This window comes from Marmota marmota, unplaced genomic scaffold, assembly GCF_001458135.2.
Source record: "Marmota marmota marmota unplaced genomic scaffold, marMar, whole genome shotgun sequence".
NCBI lineage: Eukaryota > Metazoa > Chordata > Mammalia > Rodentia > Sciuridae > Marmota > Marmota marmota.
In genome coordinates, this window is record NW_026000051.1 from 3,214,380 (window position 1) to 3,225,762 (window position 11,383).

The following is an 11,383-nucleotide window of genomic DNA, read 5'->3' on the forward strand; positions in this document are numbered from 1 at the left end:
GCTCCGGCGCCTCCTTTTGTTTGTCCCTCACTGCACCACTCAGTCTCCTCCGCCCCGGAAATGACGTCACCGCCAGGCGCGAACGCCGAGCTCAGGGTATCGCCATGTTTATGAAGGCGCTGGGCCTTACACTACTCTCGATACCGCGCATGCGCCAAGTTGCTTGCGGGTGTAAGTAGCGGTTCGGGCTCCGCCTACTTAAAGGGACCCGGACTATTGCAACCTTGGGGATGAGCTGAGAGACTAACGGTGAAGTACTGAAACGGAGGTGAGTAGCGGGTTCTCAGCTAGAGTGACTCGAGGTCGGCGGCGAGTTGGGGAATACTTATTAAGGAATCCGAGCTTGATAGTGCCAGAGCGCTTGATGCGTTGTTCCCGGGGTATGCGGAGTGGCTGCCACCAAAGATTGAGGTGCGAGTGGGAACGATTTGTGCGCGCTGTCCGCAGATGCTCGCTCCGCCACGGGAACCAGTCAGAACAGTTAACCTCTGCACATTCATCCCCGATCCACCACGTCCTGGCGGGGAACCTGAGTCCCGAGGTAACAGCGAATTCTGGGTAGAGCTGGAGCTCGAGCCTGGTCCTCGGATGCTCCTAGGTCCTCACATGTTCAGGTTGCCAATAAGGCAAAAGAGTTAAAAAATAATCCATACGCTAGAAAATTGTGCAACCATTAAAAGAAAAATAGTTTAATATGCACTACTTTGGAACAACTTCCCAGATACAGTAGGTTAAAAAGGAAGGAGCAGTAAGAATATCGTTGAGTGCTTCCTACCCTTTGTGGGTTGTAGGTTTGTTGGTATCCACGGGTGTGCGCACCATCTGTCTGATAAGATGCAGAAGTAGTAGACAACTTGTTACCTCGCGCAGGAGAACTGGGGCCCTGGTTGCATCCCACCTTGTGTGCATGTGGTTGTGAGATGTCCAAGTTGTTAACTGGTTGCTTCACACAGAACAGGGTCCTGGGTACCTCCGCAAGGGGGAAGCACTTACTACCTTTTTGCACAAATTGATTATCCAAAATGAAGTGCTGAGGTCCCCTGTGGAGCCAAGGCCTTGTTTCAGCTCTCCTGCTGGGAGGTCTTGTTTTCCCCTTTTAATACAGGAGGAAAGGGCCCCAGGGAGGGAAGGGAATTTAGCAACCTCAGCCAGGAAGCAGAGAGGCTGGGTTGGAGCACAGGAAGATTTTACAGTAGTGCCGGTCTGTGATCCCTCTTGTCCTGCTCCCTACTGGGAAGCTGCTTTGCTGTCAGTCATGTGACACCCTGTGGGGCTGGCTCAGGAAGGACATCCAGTAGCTTCTTATTGCCACAAAAGTGGAGCACACGGAGAGACAACCTGGGATAGAGAGGACAGAAGCAAAAGTTGATGGCCAGAGCCTAGGATGAAGTCCGAGGCTCACTGCCCCTTTCCAGTCTTGAGACTGTGCACCTGACACCTCCTCTCTGGGCCTCCATGCCCCCACCTGTACAACAAAAAAACAACTACTATAGCAGACCCTGAATGACACCCCCCAAATCATTCCTTGTCCTTTCACCATATCAGTCCCATTTAACAGAAGGATACTTGAGGCACAGAGAAGTTGAAAACTTGCCCAAAGAAGGTTCCCACCAGACCTCACTCCCTCTTCCCCAGGAGAGGATGTTGGACTCCTTGGTAGCTCCCTCAGCTTCCTGGGATCATCAGCAGGAATGCTTGGGATTACTGTAACAGGGACTTTGAAACTGCTTTTGTTAAAATCAGTGACTTGAATTTGGTACTGTAGACACAAGATAGGTAACTAAAGGCAAGAGAAAAGCTTGGCATTTCTGCCCTCACTTTGCATCTCTCTCCTTTGCTGCCTAATCTTTGGGTCAGATTCCTGCTCCACTCTGCACATAGACAAGTTGCTCGTCTAACTCTGTTATTCCTTCCCCTTTGAGACTTGAAGGCACCCAGATAAGAATAATTAAGTAAGAATTTTTCAAGATTTGCAAGAACATTAGAATCAACAGATTACCTGGTGCCAGCTTTTGCAACATCCTTTTCCAGACCCCCAGAGCCATGCCTAGGAAGTTCCAGTCATTTCTATAAACTTGGGAGAACTGCATCATTCTCTCCCACAGTCAACTTGGATTCTAGGAACAAGAGTTGAAGCTACCCCAAGCAGCAGCCACTTTCTTATGGCAGATAATGATCAATCAATGTATAGTCTGACCAAGACTGGGTGACTACACATGCTTCTCCCCCACCCTTCTGATCTTCTGGCTTTTCCCTTATTTAACCCAAAAGCCCTTGTTTGCTCCCCAAAACTGGACTGAGAATCAGTCCTCCTGGTACTTCCCAATTCCCTTCCTGTGTCACTGTTACTTTTGCTGATTGACTTTTGGGGTGAGTGGCCACACTTGGTCTGTTGGGACTTCCCACCTGACCTAGGACTGGTAACACTCCTGAGAGCTAGGTGAGCTGCCAGAGGCTGAGAGTCTGTAGAGAACAGGACATGCACACAGTTTCTGTCCTGTGAGTTTAGCAAGGACAACAACCTAACTAATGGCCTGTGTTCAGGGCCCTAGAGGCAGAGGGGAAGGCCAACCAGGCTGGAGTCAGACAGGGCTCCTCCTAGGAGGTAACATTTAACCTGTAGCAGAGAAGTAGGTGAAATGTCTGGAAGGGGTAATGATGAAGCTGGAAGCTGATGCTGGCTTATTCACTGTCCCTTCTGGGTCTTCTGCCGGCGTTGTCCTTTCCCCCGGACAGTGACTGCAGTAGGTGCTTCTGTAGCTGCACACCCTCAGCTCCAAAGGGTCTGGCTCCTGATTTTCTAATGCAAGTGGTAGTGATGAATAATCACAGCAGAGTTCAAGCAGTGAAGAAGTTCTGAGCATTGACTTGTCATGCTCTACCTGTGAGCCACACCCCCATCCCTCTTTTCATTCTTCTGAATTTTCATGTACTACTTTTGCTCACTTTTTCTCTATTGAGTTTTTGGTCTTTTATTATTGATTTGTAGGAATCTTTTATATGTTAAGGCTCACACTCTATTAAAATGGCCCAGTTACTTGTCTGTTTCCCTCATTAGATTGTGCAGTGCTTGAGGAAAGGATCCTATTAACCCTCTTTGCATGGTTGTTAGCATAGGGAGTAGCACAGTGGCAGGCTCTGCACCAGTTGTTGAGAATAAAAAGCTTAATACAGGGCTGGGGATGTGGTTCAAGCGGTAGTGCATTCGCCTGGCATGTGTGCGGCCCAGGTTCGATCCTCAGCACCACATACAAACAAAGATGTTGTGTCCGCCGAAAACTAAAAAATAAATATTAAAAAAATTCTCTCTCTCTCTCTTTAAAACAAACAAACAAAAAAGTTTAATACAATTCAGTTGTTGTAACGGAGGTCTCTGTTGCGGGTAGGAGATAAACATTCATTCTGTCTTTCAAAGATTTATTGAGCCAACTACTGGGGAGGCTGAGACAGGAGAATTGTAAATTTAAGGCCAACCTGGACCACTTAGCATAACCCTGTCCCAAAATTTTAAAAAAATAATAATAAGGGCTGGGGATGTAGCTCAGTATAGAAGACCCTTGGTTCAATCCCTAGTTTAAAAAAAAAAAAGTGTCTTGAGCAGCCATCCTGTGCTAGGTGCACAAAGCCCACTGGAAGAATGAATGTGTAAGGATGACAAAAATGGCAGGAGTGTTCATAGATACCTGGACATGAACTTGCTTGGTCATATGGTTGCCATTCATTGAAAAGCCTATCTTTTCCCCAATAACTTGTCTGGGAACCCTTGTCTAATAGCAGTTGACCAAAAATGAGAAATTTTTTTCTGGATTGTCAATTCTCTGCCATTAATCTGTATATCTGTCCTTAAAAAAGTCCCATAAGGGGACTGGGGATATAGCTCAGTTGGTAGAGTGCTTGCCTGGCATGCTCAAGGTCCTGGGTTCAATCCCCAGCACCACAAAATAATAAATAAATAAATAAAGTTAACAACTACAAAAATATTTTTTTAAAAAGTCCCATCAGCCTGGCATGGTGTCACATGCCTGTAATTCCAGCGGCTAGGGTGGCTGAGACAAGAGGATGGCAAGTTCAAAGTCAGCCTCAGCAATGGCGAGGCACTGAGCAACTCAGTGAGACCCTGCCTCTAATAAAATATAAAATAGGGCTGGAGATGTGGCTCAGTGGTTGAGTGCCCCTGAGTTCAATCCCTGGTAACCCCCCAAAAAAAGTCCCATCATTTTGTGGTTCTATAGCTTTGAAATTTGCAATTGTACAGTGTGACTCCTACAACTTTTTCTTCATTCTTAGGAATTGATTTTTTTTTTCTTTTTTTGGAGTGTGTGTTGAACCCAGGGGTGCTTAACCACTGAGCCACATCGCCAGCCCTTTTTATTTTTATTTATTTATTTTTAATTGGCAAACAGCTTTATTTTGTTTATTTAGTGTGGAGAGCCACTCTGAATGATTCAGGCCTTCCATCCTGAAGGGAGAGGCTTTGACTGATCACTGCATTTCATAGTGACCTGGAGGATGTCCTGGTTCAGGAAGTTAAGGGCGTGCCTTCAACATAGGCATGTTGCCCCTTGGGTTGAATTACACTCACCTGTCCCTTGTAACTCTGCCCCTTCTGATCCTTTTTTGGATGAAACTTCCTAAGAATAAAGGCTCCCCCAATAAGAGCCCACTTCCCAACGTGCTGGCTCTCTCTCACCAGCCTCTCGTGACTTTCTCTTGCTCCCCCATTTGGGGAGCCTGAGGCTGAGAGCAGAGAAGCCATCCTGAAGCTTTTTTAAAGGTAAAGTGTGTCTGTGTTTTATTTGGTGTCCCTGGAAATTCACATGAGCGACCTTAAGTTCAGATGCCCTTGCAGATCGTGGGCAGCAGGTGGTGCCCGAACAGGGATGGCTCAAGGTGAATTTCCAGGTTGACTGAGAGAGCTATAGAAATTTAGTGAACCGTGTTTTTTTGGTTTTTTTGCAGGGGAGGTGGTGGTCACAGAGGAAGCAGATAGTTTCAGAGCCAGGGACATTAAACAATTATCATGGGCAGTTCCATGTCTTCAGATAAAGAAATGTATTTAATAATTCTGGAGACAATAATCAACCGGAAAGGAAAACAAGTTAGGAGGTCCCAGCTGACTCAGTTCCTGAAAACCGTTAGTGACGTATACCCATGGTTTTGTCAGCAAGATTTGCCAGATTTGCATACTTGGGAGAGGCTAAGTAGAAAATTATATAAATTCTGCCCCTCTGCCAAGCTGTCTAAAAGTACAATAGAGAATGTTCAGAAGCTCTGGACCGCTTTAGAAATGTGTCTTTTTGAAGATCTAGAACAGGACCAATGGTCCCCCAAGGACCTGCTGAAAGGGCTTCAGAGAGCCATTAGGAGTTTGGAGCAAGAGAAACGGCCCGAGGCTACTTCCAAGAGGCTTTCTCTTTCTGTGGTGGGACTGAAGGCAAAGTCAATTTTCGCTCAGTCTGCAGCTCAAAACTGCAGACAGGCAGCTTCAGGGCAAGACCTAAGACCAAAAGTTTAGTCTCTGCTGAGCCTGACACACCCAGCAGCTTAGAGGAGCACCAAGGGGCGTGTTCCAGAGAGGAAACCAGCCCCCATCAGATTTCTGTGAGGCAGATTAAAAATGGAGAGGAACAAAATGGACAGGAAGATGCAGGCAAAAAAGATTCACAATCTGAGGGGACTCAATCAGAAGAATTTAGAGGAAGACCTGGAGGAGGGTTTTACTAAATTACCTCTGGCTGGCCGGGCACCCGCCATTCGAATTGGGCTGCTCTCCTCCAGGAGAACAGGGTTCAATAATTACTCTGAACTGGCAGTCGCCATGCTTACACCCCTACAACGTGACCTTAGAAGAGCGCAGGAAGCGGGGGAAGACATTACAGGTTTTCAGCTTTTTCCAGTCTTTGAACAGACTAACTGAAAAACTAGCATGTCTGCATGCATGCTGCAGTTCCTTTTAATACTCTAAAGGAGCTCCAAAGCACTTGCTGTACCTATGGTCCAAACTCCACCTTTATGCAAAGCCTGCTGGGTTCGTTATGCCATGAGCCTTTACCCCCAAATGACTGGATTTTGATGGCAAAAGCTTGCCTTTCCAGGGGGTGATCTTCTCCTTTGGTGATCTCACTGGACTAATTATTGCACAAACCGGCTGAGAGGAACAGGAGGCAAGGCTTTGATGCTCCCTTTGGAGATGTTAATGGGAACTGGGGAATTTGCAGACCTAGAGAGACAATTGGATTATGATCTAGCCATTTATGATCAGATCACTGCATGTGCCAAAAGGGAGTGGCTTGAAATATCTTCCTGGGATCAGTCTAAATTGGATTTAAGTCAGATTAAACAGGATCAAAAGAACAATTCTCCCAATTTTGTAGCAAGCCTGTACCAGGCAGCGAACAGATTGATGGGAGACTCAAATGCCTCTGAGTTCATAGTCAAACAGCTAGCATTTGAAAACACCAATAAAGTTTGTCAGGATATCCTCTTACCCCATCCGGGAAAAAGGGACAGTTTCTGAATTCTTTCGCCTTTGTGCAGATGTTGGTTCCACACAATTTCAAGGTTTTACACTCCCGCGGCTTTAAAACAGGTACTCCATCCCCCATCCCAGACACACCAATTAAAACACCATGGTGTTTTAATTGTGACAGAACTGGGCATTTGGTGCGGGACTGCTAATCTCCGCACATTAGGGCAGAGGCCACCTCCTTTGCGCTGCAGAAATGGGCAGTGGCAAGACTCTGAGCTATCTATTCCTCTGATGCAAAGGCTTGTTGATCGTCCAGCTCTGGAAACCCATCGCATACCTGCTCCCCGAGGTCTGGTCCTTGTGTCTTCCTGAGAATTAGCAGAACAGGTGCAGGCTGTGGCCCAATCGCTAGGCCGCTCCTTGGGCCTTCGGGTACAAGAACTAGGAGGAGGTCATGGCGTGCATAGAATCAGGCTGCAACTGTCCAAACAACCTTCAGCACATGTGTTCGCAGTGGTGTCACTATGGGACAGAAAGCTGCCTGGCTAGGGGGGATGGGAACAGATATGTCAGCAGCCCACCTCCAATTCTGACTTCACTTTCGCCTTCTTCGGGCCAAAAGCAAGGGGTGGGGCCTGCCCCAAGCCCCACAAACAATGGGGGTCTCTACAGTATGCGCGGGAGGAGGAATCAGAGTTGCAGTCTTTGACATCATCAGAGCCAACCATGGCGGATCGTCACTATTACAGCCAGCCCCACCCAGACCATACTTTTATGACCAGCTGTGGTAATAAATTTAACACCTGAAATGGGACCACAGTCAGTTCCTGCTGGAATCCATGGGCCATTACCCCCAGGAACCATAGGCCTAATTGTGGGACGAAATGATTTAAAAGAGGGAATTCAGGTAATGCCAGGGGTTATTGACTTGGATTTTAGAGACGAGATTAAAATCACTGTGAAATCAGAACATGCCATTAGGCTCTCTACAAAAAGACGTGCTGGGGGGCTGGGGCTGGGGCTCAGTGGTAAGGGGCTCGCCTAGCATGTGCGAGGCCCTGGGTTCGATCCTCAGCACCACATAAAAGTAAATAAAATAAGGGTATTGTGACCAACTACAACTAAAAAATAAATATTAAAAAAAAAAAAACCACGTGCTAGCATAGTTAATACTTCTGCCTTGCAGTTCTGTGAACAGCCCACCTAAGACCTCAACTTCCAGGTCCCCATACCAAGTGTACTGGGCTCAATTAATCCATTAGGAGCACCCCTTAGTGGAATTTAAAATCAATCATAAAAAATTTCAAGGTATCGTAGATACTGGGGCAGATAAATCTGTTTTATCGGGCAGATTTTGGCCCAAAAGCTGGCCTTTATATATTGCATCTGCCAATTTAGAAGGCATAGGACAGATCTCTCAACCTGCTCAGAGTGCCCAGTATCTTTGCTGGGAAGACCGAGATGGAAATACTGGAATTTTCAAGCCTTATGTTTTAGACACGTTACCGGTAAATTTATGGGGTAGAGATATCCTCAGCATCTTAGGATTATTATTAGTAACTCCAAATTCTATCATGTCATTTGAGGGACTTAATCAAGGATTTACTCCTAGGGAAATTTACAGGAAGAGTACCTACCCATGACCCCATCTCCCCAACAGAGATTAATTAATGCACCCAGCCAAAATTTTTGGTAGGGACCCTGACCTTTTCCCCCAACCCAAAGAACAGCAGAAGAAATTAACTGGCTCACAGAACAGCCAATTTGGGTTACTCAGTGGCCCCTAACAGGGGAAAAACTTAAAATAGCCCACATGTTAGTTGAGGAACAACTTCAGATGGTCATTTAGATTCTACACTCAGCCCTTGGAACACACCCATCTTTGTAATTAAGAAAAAATCTGGTAACTGGAAATTATTACAAGACCTTAGAGCTGTTAATCATGTTATAGAGCCCATGGGAGCATTACAATCTGAGCTTCCTTCTCCTACAGCCATTCCTTTAGATTATTATTTGATAGTAGTAGATCTAAAAGATTTTTTTCTCTATACCTTTGCACCCAGATGACTGTAAAAAGCTTGCCTTTAGTGTCCCAGCAATTAGTTTTAAAGAACCCGTCAAAAGATATTGCTGGAAAGTGTTGCCTCAGGGAATGCGTAACAGTCCTACCCTCTGTCAAAATTTTGTGGCACAGGCTATACGCATGTGAGGGGAAAATCATTCATTTTATGGATGACATACTTTTAGCTCATGCTAATTTAGATGTACTCTTAAATTTTTTGCCCAATTAGAGACTTCACTCAGCAATGGGTTTGTGCATTGCACCTCAGAAGGTGCAAAAGACATCTCCTTTTCAATATCTAGGTCATGTGATTAAAGGACATATAGTCCGTCCTCAAACATACAAATAAAGAGTCAAGAAGTTGCACACCCTTAATGATTTTCAAAAATTATTAGGAGATATTAATTGGCTGAGGCCGTCTTTAAAGTTAACTACTTCAGATTTAAGTTCTTTATTCCAGATATTACAGGGAGAACCTTCTCCAACTTCTTCTGCCAGCTCACAGCAGAAGTGAGAACAACTTTGAGGAAAGTTGAAATTGCTATTAAGAATGTTCAGCTTACTAGAATTAATCCATAAGAGCCGATATATTTATTGATATTTCCAACTGCTCATGCTCCTACAGGAGTGATATGGCAAACATTGGGAGTTATTGACTGGATTCATTTAGCCCTCGCTCCTCAAAAAGTCATTAACTCCAGGCTGGGGATGTGGCTCAAGCGGTAGCGCGCTCGCCTGACATGCGTGCGGCCCGGGTTCGATCCCCAGCACCACATACAAACAAGGATGTTGTGTCTGCCAAAAACTGAAAAATAAATATTAGAAATTAAAAAAAAGTTATTAACTCCTTTTCATGATTTTGTTGTTCAATTAGTGATAAAGGGCAGAACAAGAGTTTTACAGCTAGTTGGATCAGAACCTAATATTATAATCATTCTGTTTTCTGCTCAACAAAATGATTGGCTTTTCAAACTTCTAATTTTTGGCAAGTAGCTTTTGCTAATTTTCCTGGTCAGATAGAAAGCCATTATCCTCATAATAAAATTATTCAATTTGCATTGGTAACTCCATTCATATTTCCAAGGATTGTACGAGCACAACCAATAGATGGTGCACTAACAGTATTCACTGATGGCTCAACCTCAGGTAAAGCAGGTTTTTATAGTCATGCTCATACAGAGGTAATAAAAACCTCATATGTTCTGCCCAATGAGCAGAACTACAGGCTCTCATTTGTGTTAAGTTATTTTGCAAATGAGCCCATCAATATTTTTTCTGACAGCTTATATGCAGTTGAAGTTACAAAAAATATTGAAACTTCAATTATTGGGTGTGCATCACAAGAGTTATTCAATTTGTTTCATGCCCTACAAATGCGAAAATACCCATGTTTTATAGGCCACATACAGGACACTAATCTTCCAGGGCCTCTAACATCAGGTAATAATAAATTGATAAATTGGTTGCTGTTTGTCAGCAAATGTCTTTGTATGACTGTGCACATGCTTCACATTCTTCGCATCATCAAAATGCTTCTAGCTTACATAAACAATTTAGTATTACTAGAGAACAAGGTCGTCAAATTGTACGTCACTGGGGTAAATCCCCATAGATTAAAATCAAATTAATTATGGCAAATGGATGTAATCAAATTCCTCAATTTGGTAGACAATGTTACGTACATGTAATTGTAGATACTATTCTAGATTTATCTTTGTCACAGCCCATGCAAAAGAAAATACTCAACATGTTATTTCTCATTGTTTAGCTGCCTTTGCAGTATTAGGATGTCCTTTACAGATTAAAACTGATAATGCACCTGCTTACGAAGCTCTTCTTTCCAACAATTTTGCCAGGAGTTTCGGATTGACCATAAAACAGGTATTTCTTATAACCCTCAGGGTTAAGCCATTGTAGAACGAGTTCATTTATCTTTTAAGCTACAATTACAAAAACTAAAACAGGGAGATAGGTCTAGGACTCCCCAAAATAACCTCAATCATGCTCTGCTTGTTTTAAGTTTTCTAAATTGTGACTCAGAAGGTCACACTGCAGCTGAACGACACATATCTTCCACAGAACAACTTGGTCAATGGAAAGGCCCAGATCCAGTGATTATGTGGGGCAGAGGTCATGCTTGTATTTTCCCAGAAGGTGCTTTTTGTCCTATTTGGGTACCTGAATGCGCCATCAGACACGGAGGACCTAGAACCAAGATTCAAACGGCTGAAGATGGACCAGAGATGCCAGACGTAACTTCCCTCAAAAAGAAGAACTCTTGAAGGAAGAGAAGAAGAAAGATCCCAGAGAGACCGAATGAGGAAGCTACCCTCAAGGGATGACCTGAGGAGACCCACGATTCGGACTGCGCCAGTGACTCGGCAGCCAGGGAGAGCTAGACCCGCAACCACCACGCTCCAGCCACGATAGCTCTGGGGAGCCTTCAAAACAAGGATTCGGGGACTCGAAACAGTGACCCATCACCTGCTTTTTCAAAGAAAGAAGGGGGGATATGTGGGGAGCCTTCCATCCTGACGCAAGAGGCTTGATGGGTCACTGCATTTCTTGGTGACCTGGACGTGTTGTCCCGGTTCGGAGGTTGAGGGCGTGTCTTCAGATGTGGCTGTGTCGCCCCTTGGGTTGAATTACACTCACCTGTCCCTTGTAACCCGCCACTTCCGGCCCTTTTTTGGACGGAACTTTCTAAGAATAAGGATCCCCCAATAAGAGCCCACTTCCCAACGTGCTGGCTCCCTCTCGCCAGCCTCTCTGGCTTTCTCTTGCTCCCCATGTGGGGAGCCTGAGGCTGAGAGCAGAGGGAGAAGCCATCCTAAAGCTTGCTGAAAGGTAAA

At 45.0% G+C, this 11,383-nt stretch overlaps 1 long non-coding RNA gene across 1 annotated transcript; it reads left to right on the forward strand.

The window, feature by feature from the left end:
- The first annotated feature begins 7 nt into the window (after positions 1-7).
- Positions 8-11,383, forward strand: LOC125619639. Its single transcript, XR_007351167.1, has 2 exons — positions 8-268; positions 10,552-11,383. It is a non-coding gene; the product is annotated as an uncharacterized LOC125619639 (long non-coding RNA).